This window comes from Cygnus atratus, chromosome 2, assembly GCF_013377495.2.
Source record: "Cygnus atratus isolate AKBS03 ecotype Queensland, Australia chromosome 2, CAtr_DNAZoo_HiC_assembly, whole genome shotgun sequence".
Taxonomy (NCBI): Eukaryota; Metazoa; Chordata; class Aves; order Anseriformes; family Anatidae; genus Cygnus; species Cygnus atratus.
This window is the reverse complement of record NC_066363.1, coordinates 17,364,255-17,377,199: the sequence shown is the minus strand read 5'-3', so window position 1 is coordinate 17,377,199 and position 12,945 is coordinate 17,364,255.

Below are 12,945 nucleotides of genomic sequence, written 5' to 3'. Positions count from 1 at the left end.
TCCTGCCCCACTCTTTAATTTTGCAGCCTCCTTCTCACAATCCAGAAGCTAGGTCTGGATTTAATCCAGTAACGTCAGCATGTTATATATTACAATCACTTCCATTATATACACTGTGGAAGTCTCTTCCCTGGACTGTTTGTTGTCCACACACCCAGGGCTCACATTAACCTGGATTGCTACAGGGAATTCGAGGCACAAGATCCCAAACACCAACCCCACAGTGACCTGTAGCCTCAGCTCTGCACTAGTCGTAAGCTTTCCTGTGACAACTGTGCCAGCCCAACAGCTGCTCGTTGCTGGCTGGCATGGTCTTGTTCTGTTCTTCATGTGACCTTTCCTCCTAGCTCTTCCCCTTGTGCATGCCGACACTCATCTACTCCCTCAGTGAGTTTGTTCGGCTTCTTAAACATAGGAGAAGCCACTCCCCTCTGTGGGCCATATGACAGTGGTCTGGTGAAGGAGCTCCCTGAGGTCTGGACACGTCGCTGAGCAAGAGGGAAGTGAGCTGTGCAAACACCTGCCTGCTGGCTGCCTCACCAGCACCAGCGGGTGGCTCCAACCATGGAGCTTCTCCTAGCAGAGTTAGTGGGGGTCTGCCAACAGAATTCAGACAGTGCTTGGAATATCTGGAAATTTCTGCTGTGCTGGGAAAAAGAATCAAAGAATCATAGAACCATAGAGTATCCCGAATTGGAAGGGACTCACAAGGATCATCGAGTCCAACTCCTAGGTCCCCAAAGGACCACCCAAAAAATCAGTCCATGTATCTGAGAGGATTATCCAAATGCTTCTTGAACTCTGGCAGGCTCGATGCTGTGACCACTTCCCTGGGGTGCCTGCTCCAGTGCCTGACCACCCTCTCAATGAAGAACCTTTTCCTGATATCCAGCCTGAACCACCCCTGTCACAGCTTCAAGCCATTTGCTTGGGTCTTATTGTTGTCCCCAGAGAGCAGTGCTCAGCGTCTGCCCCTCCGCTCCCCTCGTGAGGGAGCTGCAGGCCACCATGAGGCCTCCCCTCAGCCTGCTCTGCTCTGGGCTGAACAAACCCAGGGACCTCAGCCGCTTCTCATACGTCTTGCCCTCCAGACCCTTCACCATCTTGGTAGCCCTCCTTTGGACACTCTCCAACAGTTTTATATTTTTCTTATACTGTGGCACCCAAAGCTGCACACAGTACTTCAGGTGAGTCCACACCAACACAGAATAAAATGGGACAATCACTTCCCTTGACTGGCTAGCAATGCTGTGCTCGATGCACAAGAAAAAAAAAACATTAAAAAAGGACTGTGATATATCATGATATCATTTTTCTAGAAAAGTGTATCATTCCCTTACTGACTCTACACACCAGCCTAAGGTGCCTGATGGTGCCCCTGATTCACCTGTTTCTTTCTGTGGGGTTTCCAAGTACCCATCTCCCTCACTGAAGTTCAAGAAAATGCCAGTAGTAGTAAATTCTGATTCCTTTAGAAATGGGATAGCACCATTCATCATACCTTGTGGGAGAAGAATGGACTACTGATCTCTCAAAGTCCCCCTGATGCTATGACAATGGGGCAGATATCTGTACATCATAGAAGAAACTCAGCAATTCTTAGAAATGAACTACAAATTTATGTAATCACAAATATATAAATATTTTTATATGTGAAGTAGATTTTCAGGGTGGGCAGCAGACCAGAAGTGGCCTAACTGATCCTCTGTGGTGGTTTTACTTGGGTGGGCAGCCAAGTTCCACCACAGCCACTCTCTCACTCCCCCTCCTCAAAGGGAAGGGGGAGAAAATATGATGCAAAGGGCTCAAGGTTTGAGATAAGGATGATATAATTAAAGGGAAAAGGAAGAGGAAAAAAAAAAAAAAAGCAAAGGCGGCGCAGAAGCACAGAGAGAGAAAAACAGTTACTCTGCTTCCCATCAATGAATGATGTTCAGCCACATCCTGGGAAGCAGGGCCTCAATACACGTAGCAGTTGTTTGGGAGGTTTGGGAGGACAGACGTCGAGAGCCCCTTCCCCCCCCCCTTCACACTTTTTATTTCTGAGTGTGATATGGCATGTCATATGGCATGGAATGAGGATTGGTGAGGCATGGGTGAGGATGAGGTGAAAAGTCTACCCAGAAGGATGCCTAGGGCGAGGAAGTCTTACGCGCCTTAGGACTGCCTCCACTAAGAAAGAAAGAAGGGTGATCATTGTAGGCGACTCCCTTCTCAGGGGAACAGAGGGCCCTATTTGTTGACCTGACCCTACCCGTAGGGAAATCTGCTGCCTCCCTGGGGCAAGGGTCAGGGACATTGCCTGAAAGCTTCCTAACCTGGTTCATCCCTCTGACTACTATCCTCTTTTGATAGTCCAGGCTGGCAGAGATGATATTGAAGACAGAAGCTTGAAGGCTATCAAACGGGACTTTAGGGGACTGGGACGATTAGTAGATGGAGCGGGAGTACAGGTCAATTAGTAGATGGAGCGGGAGTACAGGTCGTGCTTTCCTCCATCCCTACGATGGCAGGGAGGGGTACAGAGAGGACTCGGAAAGCCCACCTGGTAAACAGATGGCTCAGAGGCTGGTGCCAACACAGAAATTTTGTTTTTTTTTGACCACGGGGTGCTTTACTCGGCACCTGGCCTGCTAATTGCAGATGGGTCCCACCTGTCTCTAAGGGGAAAACGGACACTAGCGCAGGAGCTGTCAGGGCTCATTGAGAGGGCTTTAAACTAGGTAGGAAGGGGGATGGGGATGAATTAAGGCTCGTTAGAGGTGTGCCAGGGGGAACAATGTCAGGGTCTGGGGAGCAGGCAGTGGCCCAGCTGAAGTGCATCTACACTAATGCAAGCAGCATGGGCAACAAACAGGAGGAGCTGGAAGCCATCGTGCAGCAGGCTAGCTATGGCTTGGTTGCCATCACTGAAATGTGGTGGGACCACTCCTATGACTGGAGTGCTGCAATGTCTGGCTATAGGCTATTCAGAAGGGACAGGCAGCACAGAAGGGGTGGTGGTGTGGCTGTCTATATTAGAGAGTGTTTTGATGGTGTGGAACTGGAGACTGAGACGGGGAATGATAAGGTTGAGTTCCTATGGGTTAGGATCGGCGGGAAGGCCAACAAGGCAAGCATCCTGGTGGGGGTCTGTTACAGACCGCCAAACCAGGATGAGGAGATGGATGAGGAATTCTTAGCAAAGTCAGCAGGGGGACCAGTAAAACTGTTGTCTTGGGCTTCTGGAGGGCAGACTTTGAGCTGTTCAGGACACTGGTTGGCAGAGTCCCTTGGGAGGCAGTTCTGAAGGGCAGAGGAGTCCAGGAAGGCTGGGAACTCCTCAAGAAGGAAATCTTAATGGCTCAGGAGCAGTCTGTCCCCACGTGCCCAAAGACGAGCCAGTGTGGAAGAAGACCGGCCTGGCTGAACAGAGAATTGTGGCTTGAGCTTAGGAAAAAAAAGAGGGTTTATGATCTTTGGAAAAGAGGGCAGGCCACTCAGAAGGATTATAAAGATGTTGTAAGGATATGTAGGGACAAAATTAGAAAGGCCAAAGCTCATCTGGAACTCAATCTGGCTACTGCTGTTAAAGACAACAGAAAATATTTTTATAAATACATTAAAATGAAAAGGAGGACTAAGGAGAATCTCCATCCTTTACTGGATGCGGGGGGAAACTTAGTGACGAGAGATGAGAAAAAGGCTGAGGTGCTTAATGCCTTCTTTGCCTCAGTCTTTAGCAGCAAGACCAGTTGTTCTCTAGATACCCAGTACCCCGAGCTGGTGGAAGGGGATGGGGAGCAGATTGTGGCCCTCACAATCCACGAGGAAATGGTTGGCAACCTGCTACAGCACTTAGATGTATGCAAGTCAATGGGGCCGGATGGGATCTACCCGAGGGTACTGCGAGAACTGGCGGAAGAACTGGTCAAGCCGCTTTCCATCATTTATCGGCAGTCCTGGCTATCGGGGGAGGTCCCAGTCGACTGGCAGCTAGCAAACGTGATGCTCATCTACAAGAAGGGCCAGAAGGTAGACCGGGAAACTACAGGCCTGTTAGTTTGACGTCAGTGCCAGGGAAGCTCATGGAGCAGATTATCTTGAGTGTCATCACGCGGCACTTGCAGGGCAACCAGGCGATCAGGCCCAGTCAGCATGGGTTTACGAAAGGCAGGTCCTGCTTGACAAACCTGATCTCCTTTTATGACAAAGTGACACGCTTAGTGGATGAGGGAAGGGCTGTGAATGTAGTCTACCTTGACTTCAGTAAGGCTTTTGACACCGTTTCCCACAGCATTCTCCTCAAGAAAATGGCTGCTGTTGGCTTGGACTGCTGTACACTTCGCTGGGTTAGAAACTGGCTGGGTAGCCGGGCCCAAAGGTCGTGGTGAATGGAGTTAAATCCAGTTGGAGGCTGGTCACTAGTGGAGTCCCCCAGGGCTCAGTACTGGGGCCAGTTCTCTTTAATATCTTTATCGATGATCTGGATGAGGGGATCGAGTGCACCTGCAGTACGTTTGCAGACAACACCAAGTTCGGTGCGTGTGTCGATCTGCTTGAGGGTAAGAAGGCTCTGCAGGAGGATCTGGATAGGCTGGACCGATGGGCTGAGGCCAACTGTATGAAGTTCAACAAGGCCAAGTGCTGGGTCCTGCACCTGGGGCGCAACAATCCTAAGCAGCGCTACAGGCTGGGAGATGAATGGTTAGAAAGCTGCCTGGCAGAGAAGGACCTGGGAGTATTGGTTGATAGTTGGCTGAATATGAGCCAGCAGTGTGCTCAGGTGGCCAAGAAGGCCAACAGCATCCTCGCTTGTATAAGAAACAGTGTGGCCAGCAAGTCTAGGGAAGTGATTGTCCCCCTGTACTCGGCTCTGGTGAGGCCGCACCTTGAGTACTGTGTTCAGTTTTGGGCCCCCCACTACAAGAAGGACGTCGAGGTGCTCAAGCGAGTCCAGAGAAGGGCAATGAAGCTGGTGAGGGGTCTGGAGAACAAGTCTTATGAGGAGCGGCTGAGGGAGCTGGGATTGTTCAGCCTGGAGAAGAGGAGGCTCAGGGGCGACCTTATCGCACTCTACAGGTACCTTAAAGGAGGCTGTAGAGAGGTGGGGATTGGTCTATTCTCCCACGTGCCTGGTGACAGGGCGAGGGGGAATGGGCTAAAGTTGCGCCAGGGGAGGTTTAGGTTGGATATTAGGAAGAACTTATTTACTGAGAGGGTTGTTAGGCATTGGAATAGGCTGCCCAGGGAAGTGGTTGAGTCACCATCCCTGGAGGTCTTTAAAAGACGTTTAGATGTTGAGCTTAGTGATATGGTTTAGTGAAGGACTTGTTAGTGTTAGGTCAGAGGTTGGACTAGATAATCTTGGAGGTCTCTTCCAACCTAGATGATTCTGTGATTGATTCTGTGATTGATTCTGAATATCCCTTTGGTTGGTTTAGGTCAGCTGCCCTAGTGATGTCCCCTCCCCATCTTTTGCCCACCCCCAGCCTGCTGTCTCTTGAGGGGTTGGAGGGAGTCCTTATGTGGTGCCAGAATTGCGCAACAGTAGAAAAAACACTAGTGTGATACCAGTACTGTTCTAGCTACAAGTGCAGAGCACATGTATGGGCTGCTACATAGAAGCATAGAGTCATAGAATATCCTGAGTTGGAAGGGACCCATAAGGATCATTTAGTCCAGCTTCTGGCACCACACAGGTCTATCAAAAATTCAGACCATGTGACTAAGTGCACAGTCCAAACGCTACTTCAACTCTGACAGGCTTGGTGCTGTGACTGTGTCCCTGGGAAGCCTGTTCCAACGTGCGACCACCCTCTCAGTGAAGAACCTCTTCCTGATGTCCAGCCTGAACCTCCCCTGTTGCAGTTTGACACCATTCCTATGGGTCCTATCACTGGTGACTAAAGAGAATAGATCAGTGCCTGCCCTTCCACTCCCCCTCGTGCGGAAGCTGTAGGCCGCGAAGAGGTCTCCCCTCAGCCTCCTCTTTTCCAGGCTGAACAGGCCAAGTGACCTCAGCCGCACCTCATATGTCTTCCCCTCTAGGCCCTTCACCATCTTCATAGCCCTCCTCTGGACACTCTCCAACAGTTTCACGTCTGTTTTGTACTGTGGTGCCCAGAACTGCACACAGTACTTGAGATGAGGCTGCACCAGCGCAGAGCAGAGCGGGACAATCACTTCCCTCAACCGACTAGCAATGCTGTGCTTGATGCAGCCCAGGATGTGGTTGTCCCTCCTGGCTGCCAGGGCACACTGCTGGCTCATGTTCAGCTTGCTGTCAACCACAACCCTCAGATCCCTCTCTGCAGGGCTGCTCTCCAGCATCTCGTCGCCCAGTCTGTACGTATAGCCAGGGTTGTCCCGTCGCAGGTGCAGGACCCAGCACTTGCTCTTGTTAAACTTCATGCGGTTGGTGATTGCCTATCTCTCCCATCTGTCCAGATCTGCAAGGCTTTTCCACCCTCAGCAGAGTCAACAACCCCTCCCAGTTTAGTATCATAAGCAAATTTGCTTAAAACATCTTTTAGTCCTACATCCAAATCGTTTATAAAAACATTGAAGAGAACTGGCCCTAAAATGGAGCCTTGGGGGACCTCACTGGTGACCGGCCGCCAGCCTGATGTGGCCCCATTTACCATAACTCTTTGAGCTCTATCTGTCAGCCCATTATTCACCGATCATATGATGTTTTTGTCCAGCTGTATGCTGGACATTTTGTCCAGTAGGATCCTATGGGAAACTGTGTCAAAAGCTTTACTGAGATCCAAAAAGATTACATTATCTGTTTTCCCTTGATCAACTAGGTGGGTGATCTTATCATAAAAGGAAATCAAATTTGTTAAACAGGACCTACCCCTCGTGAACCATGTTATCAGGGAAAGTTAACTCCATCCCAGCCAGACCCAGCACACCCTCATAATCTGACACAGTGGACTTCAATTCCTGCTCCAAGGGCAAAGCTAGAGGGACATTTTTCTTTGTATTTGGGTAAGACCCTTGGTAAAGTGTGATGGCTACGTGTAACGAGCACAACACAGAGGTCTGCTACCGAGTGTAAATCTTTAGGACAGAAAAAAGATGGGCAAGCAATTGCTCCATGCAGCCTTGGATGTATATTACAGGTGAAGATCTAGCTGCCTCACTGTATGGGCTCAGCTCAGCAGTCACCCTGAAGTGGGTGGTCAAGGGGGTCTCGGGCAAAAGATGCAGCAGTTCTACAAGTTCTACTTTTGCTGTTGTTTGTTGCCTTGAATCTTCTTAATGTTCAGACCTCAGCTAATACCACAGTTTTCGGTATAGTATACTGTATACATGAAAAAAGCCTAGAGTTTCCTGCATTGTCCAAAATTCACTGGAAGTTTTTTCTCCAGTCTGTGGTGGGGCTTTTACTCAACTAAGGTATGGCTGGACTGAGGACAAAAACTCTTTCTGCTGCATTCAGAAAACAGTCAGAAATCACATTATGCTGCTTTGAAAGCCTGTGTCTGCCCTAAGTAAAAAGTTTCTATTTGAAGGTAAAATAAAGTTATACCATACTTTGGTTTGCAAATTCTACGGGGGATTCCCTTCTAAACCATTTATAACATCCAATATCAATAAAACTAGTTTGAAAGTACAAAACCATAATCATAAAATTCATAATCAATAAACATAAAAATCATAAACATAAAATCACCTGTGACCGTAACTGCAGAATTGGTACTGAAGTCACATGAAATCAAACAGCTTCCTGAAAAGACTGATGAATACCTTATTATACAGAAATACCAACCAAAGTACAAAAAATTTATGGCTTCTTCTGAAAGCTGTACAGAAGGTTCAAAGTGTCAAGTGATAGTGCATTTCTTGACGCCTTATAATCTTATAGTTAATAGAAAATTAACCTAGATTGAAACATTTACGAATATTCAGCACCCACTCTCTACTAGGGTTATGCTATTTTGCGTGACAAGAACTCTGTGAGAAGGACAATCAGAAAGCTGCAAATGGAAGACAGATAATTACAGATCATAGAATCATAGAATGGTTTGGGTTGGAAGGGACTTTAAAGATCATCCAGTTCCAACCCCCCTGCCATGGGCATGGATACCACACACTAGATCAGGTTGCCCAGGGCCTTGTTTAACCTGGCCTTGAAAACCTCCAGGGATGGGGCATCCACAGCTTCTCTGAGCAATCTGTTCCAGTGCCTCACCACCTTCACAGTGAAGAATTTCCTCCTGACATCTAATCTAATTCTCCCCTCTTTTAGTTTTCAACCATTCCCCCTTGTCCTGTCATTGACTGCCTGGGCAAAAAGTTGCCCTCCATCTTTTTTATAAGCCCCCTTTAAGTATTGAAAGGTTGCAATAAGGTCTCTCCAGAGCCTTTTCTTCTTTAGGCTGAACACCCTCAGCTTTCTCAGCCTTTCTTCATAGGAGAGGTGCTCCAGCCCTCTGATCATCCTCGTGGCGTTCCTCAGGACCCACTCTAACAACTCCACATCCTTTTTGTGCTGGGGGCCCCACACCTCGACGCAGGACACCAAGTGGGGCCTCACTAGGGCAGAGCAGAGGGGGACAACCACTCCCTCGCCCTGCTGGCCACCTCTCTGTTGATGCAGTCAAGGACACAGTTGGCCTTCTGGGCTGCAAGCCTGTTGAACTTCTGTTCCACATCAATATACAGTCCTACCTACTAAAGAACAATGCATTGCTTTGTTGGTCTTTTTTTTTTATTGATTTCTTATCTTAGCCTACTAACAATAATTCATGAGATCTCAAAGGAATTCAAAATAGTTCCTAGCAATTTGGTTCTTCCTGAAAGTTTTTCTCTGTAATCTTAAAAAAAGCCACAAGAATCTGGAAAGTCTCAAGATAGAGAAAAGTCTCAAGACTGAGAAAACAGAAAGGTGGTTTTGTGTTTGTGTGTAATGAGAATAAATCCTTGCAGAATTTGATAGTGGAGATTGTCAACTCAGACATCCCAATGCTTAATTTTGGAGAAACTTAACAAGGTGGTATCCAGCTGATGTTTGTATTATATAAAGGCTGGAGAGCACTTGACTCCATGAAACAGTTAATGCGCTCTGGTTCTCCCTAAGGTTTCCCTAAGGAAAAACAAAATCAAGCAAACCTAACATTGATGTCAAGCTCATCCTCACAAGTAAGCTATAGAAGCTTGCCTTACCACTGCCTTAGCACTGCCAAATGTTACCTATTCATCAAAACAAAACTTTCTCCTACCTTTGTAGGAAATACAGGGAACCACAGCGATAAGAAAGGGACAACGCTTCATTCATCACAGGCTATGAAATGCAAGAAGGTAGTCCAGAGAAGTAGGAAGAGAAATATATGAGCTAATAAACTGTCATGAAACAAAACAAATCAATTAAAGAAAAAAAAGAAAATATATACATACATTTGCCAGAATTAAGTTTCTGCATTGCAAATCAGAGGTAGTCACCAGCCATCACAATTCTCATGAAATGTGTTAATTACTTGTGCCTAAAACTACAGGCAAACTAGGAGACGAGAGAGCTCTCTTTTTACTAAGAAAGCTCCTTTAATCTTGCATTTCTGAGCATGCCCACCAGCATCCAGGTTCGATCATCTGATATCCAACTCCCATCTAAATTCCCTTCAAGCAGAGCAATGAGGCAAAGAGTGTAGTCAAAGCTACCAATGGCCAACGGACATGGTGCTGGGCAACTGACTTCAGGTGTCCCTTCCTGGGCAGGGGATTTGGACCAGATGGACCCAGAGGTCCCTTCCAACTTCAGCCATCATGCTACTTTGTGATCACCCTTCCCAGTGTTCTGAAATTTCTGTAGTTCTTCAAATTTTATAAAAAACAGGGAACTAGTGCTGATCCTTTATTTGTGCACATGAGAATTATCAGAGGCTTCCTGATACAAAAACTTTGCAACTAGTAGATATTGTTAACAACATCCATTAACTTTACTAATGGAGTTGACGGTCCTTCATTTCTTTTAGATTACACAAACACATCTTCAGAAGTGCAAAATGACAAATGTTTTAAGATTTTCCTTAACTTTTCTCATTATGTACAGATATATTCTGTTCACTTAGTAGCAGGCTAATGCCATTAATTGATATTAATGAATTTTAAAAGCCTCCTACAATTCAAAATGAGCTAGCTATGCATTTTCTTCACTATGTTGATTTTCTTTGCACTTCATAATTGGTTTGTAGTGCAGCCTATTTATATCCACTTTTACATTTATTATTTAACAATTTTGTTCAGTTGTGTGATGTGAAGCAGGAAGGGTCTGGGCTCTTTGGCTTCTATATTTTTTTTAATGCTTCACTCTACTGTTTTCTTTCAGTGATAGATTTGGGAAAGCTCATACATAATAACAACTACTAAATTAAAGGGGAATTTGGCAGTAATGTGTCTTCTGGTTCAAATAACCTCAATGACAGAGTTATTAATGACATTTCTCTTGAATATATGCTGTATCAGCTTTCTGCATCAAGGGCTATAGGCTTGTTGCCAGACAGTCACACAATATGACTCTTATTTGGCCTTTCTCATTCCAGTATCCCTCCTTGCTTCCCTTGTTTCATAGATTGTGGGGCTACTTGAAATTCTGTTTGTGCCTTTGCAAACTTATTTTGTTTGTGAATCAAGAAACTGATGCATGATAGTAGCATAGCCTTGACACAAACAGGCTATCTACATTCTTCTCATGTGATTAAAAAAAATGCTACCCAGGACCATCTTTTTCATGTGGCTGTGTTTGTTCCTCTTTCTTTTCCTCTTCCTTATTTGGTTACCATATTAAAGTAAGGGCCAGTATCCAGGTGTAGTATTATGAGCTGAGATTTTCAGAAAATTGTGTTTCCCACATCTTTTTGCTGATATGCCACTTCATCATGCTTGCAGGTAAGTCAGAAATCAGGGAAGCAAGCCCACAGCTAAGCAGAAGAGTCATCAATAGTCTTTCTCCTATCTGTTGTACACCTGCTTGTTCTTTGTATTGGAGACAGTACTATTCAGAATTAGAAAGGCTGGAAGTATACCTTCAGCTGCAAAAGTCTGAGGTAGATCTTATTTAACTTATATTGCTAGGAATACATAATCCATTTTAGGAATTCCTTTATTAGCCAAAAACTCTGTCTCTCTTAGTCTGCCTGCACCTTAGTCTCACAGGTATGTCTACAGTGGAGTGTTAATCTACATACTTAGTTACATCTTCAGTGTCTGATTTTTAATCTCTGTCAATAATTGACTCAATCCTTTGTTGCTACATGTGTTTCCATAGTTAACGCATATTTCTGTTACTTGCATTGTTCAGAAGGATTGAGCAATTATTGCTTTACTTTGGGTTTATAAATATACTCCAACTGTGATGAGACTCATGCAGGTTATCAACACTCATGCAACAGACTGATAATTTCATCAGTCTTATGTTTTGAATCAGTGACGTTAACAGCACTTTCTTAGTATTGCAGTGCTGTTCAGACTTGTTTAACTTGCATTGAAATTCACAGCTGTGCAGGATTAGTTTCAGTACTTCTTCCAATACCAGACCAATACTTTGAAATATGGCTTAGCATTTCTTACTTTCAGAAGTAATTACGAAAATGTAACGGAGATTCCAGAGTGCATTACTAGTTCACCTGACGACACAGAATCAGAATGGTTGAGGTTGGAAGGGACCTCCAGAGATTATGTAGTCCACCCCTCCTACTCAAGCAGGGTTACCTAGAGCATGTTACACAGGATGGCATCCAGGTGGGTTTTAAACATCTCCAAAGAAGAAGACTCCACAACCTCTCTGGGCAGCCTGTACCAGTGCTCTGTCACCTGAACTGTAAAGAAATTCTTTCTCATATGACCCACATTCTGTTCTGTCAGGGAATGTTAATGGTACCACCACTGACAAGATTGCTTTTTAGGCATGTGTAAAATACAAGGATACTAAAGTTAGCTTCAGAGTAACCAACCACCTTGTGAATCAGCCTAGTCATGACACTGGACACAGCATGTGGGTTATTTTATTTGAAGTCCATAAATAACTTCCAATAAGAATTCAGAAAAGTGATGGACTGAGATTTACAGCTATGAAAGTGAGAGCAGAATTTGAGATTTCAGAGCAGATTTTAATAGCTATTCAGTGACAGTTTTTTTTTTTTCCTCCCTCTCAGGACAGTGGTTGTCTTCTTTCTTTTTGGGAACAATTGAGTCCCACAGCCTGGGAAGACACTAACAAACAACATATGAACTCTCTTGACTCATCCAAGGTTATATTTCCATTAGCAAATAAGAAAAGGAGAAAGATGAGTTTAGGTAGTTGGGGCATTGAGCAGAGACTGATGGACTTATTGCTTTCAGAGTTTGCTTCCGGGTATTCCAATGTACGTTTTGCTTTTAAGAAAAGAGGAGCATTTAGGAGAGCTCAATATTGCTTTTGATTTCTTAGTGGGCTTAAATATTTTGTAACTATTTGTCTTTTGACAAGGCTTTTTATACTTGCATATTTAAACACTACTGCTCTGCAACCATAGCATCAAACATGACACACAAGTTTTAATAGTTTGTGCTTAGTTTTCACAAATGATGCCTCCAGGAAACACAAAGGGCTTCAAATACTGGTTCAGATTAGTTGAGATAAATAACAAACCAATTTGATATGTTACTTCAAAACTAGAGCTTTTTAAAACATGTTCTTACAACTCTTTTGGGCAATCTCATGGCAAGGATGGTATCTGCAATTATGACTCTGGTAAGTTAAGATAAGACAGATTTTACTTTTGTCCTAGTATAAAACTTGATTTCAGCAAGAATGCATTACCTCAAGGAAGGAGGTTTGAACTTTAATCAGAGCTACTGATAAATGACAATGACTCATTTGCTTTTTTTTCCTTTAAAAGGCGTTCACATTTTAGCATGTACTTTAATATGAAACCACCCAGAACCCTATATAAAGGACTTTCAAAGACTTCTCCTGTT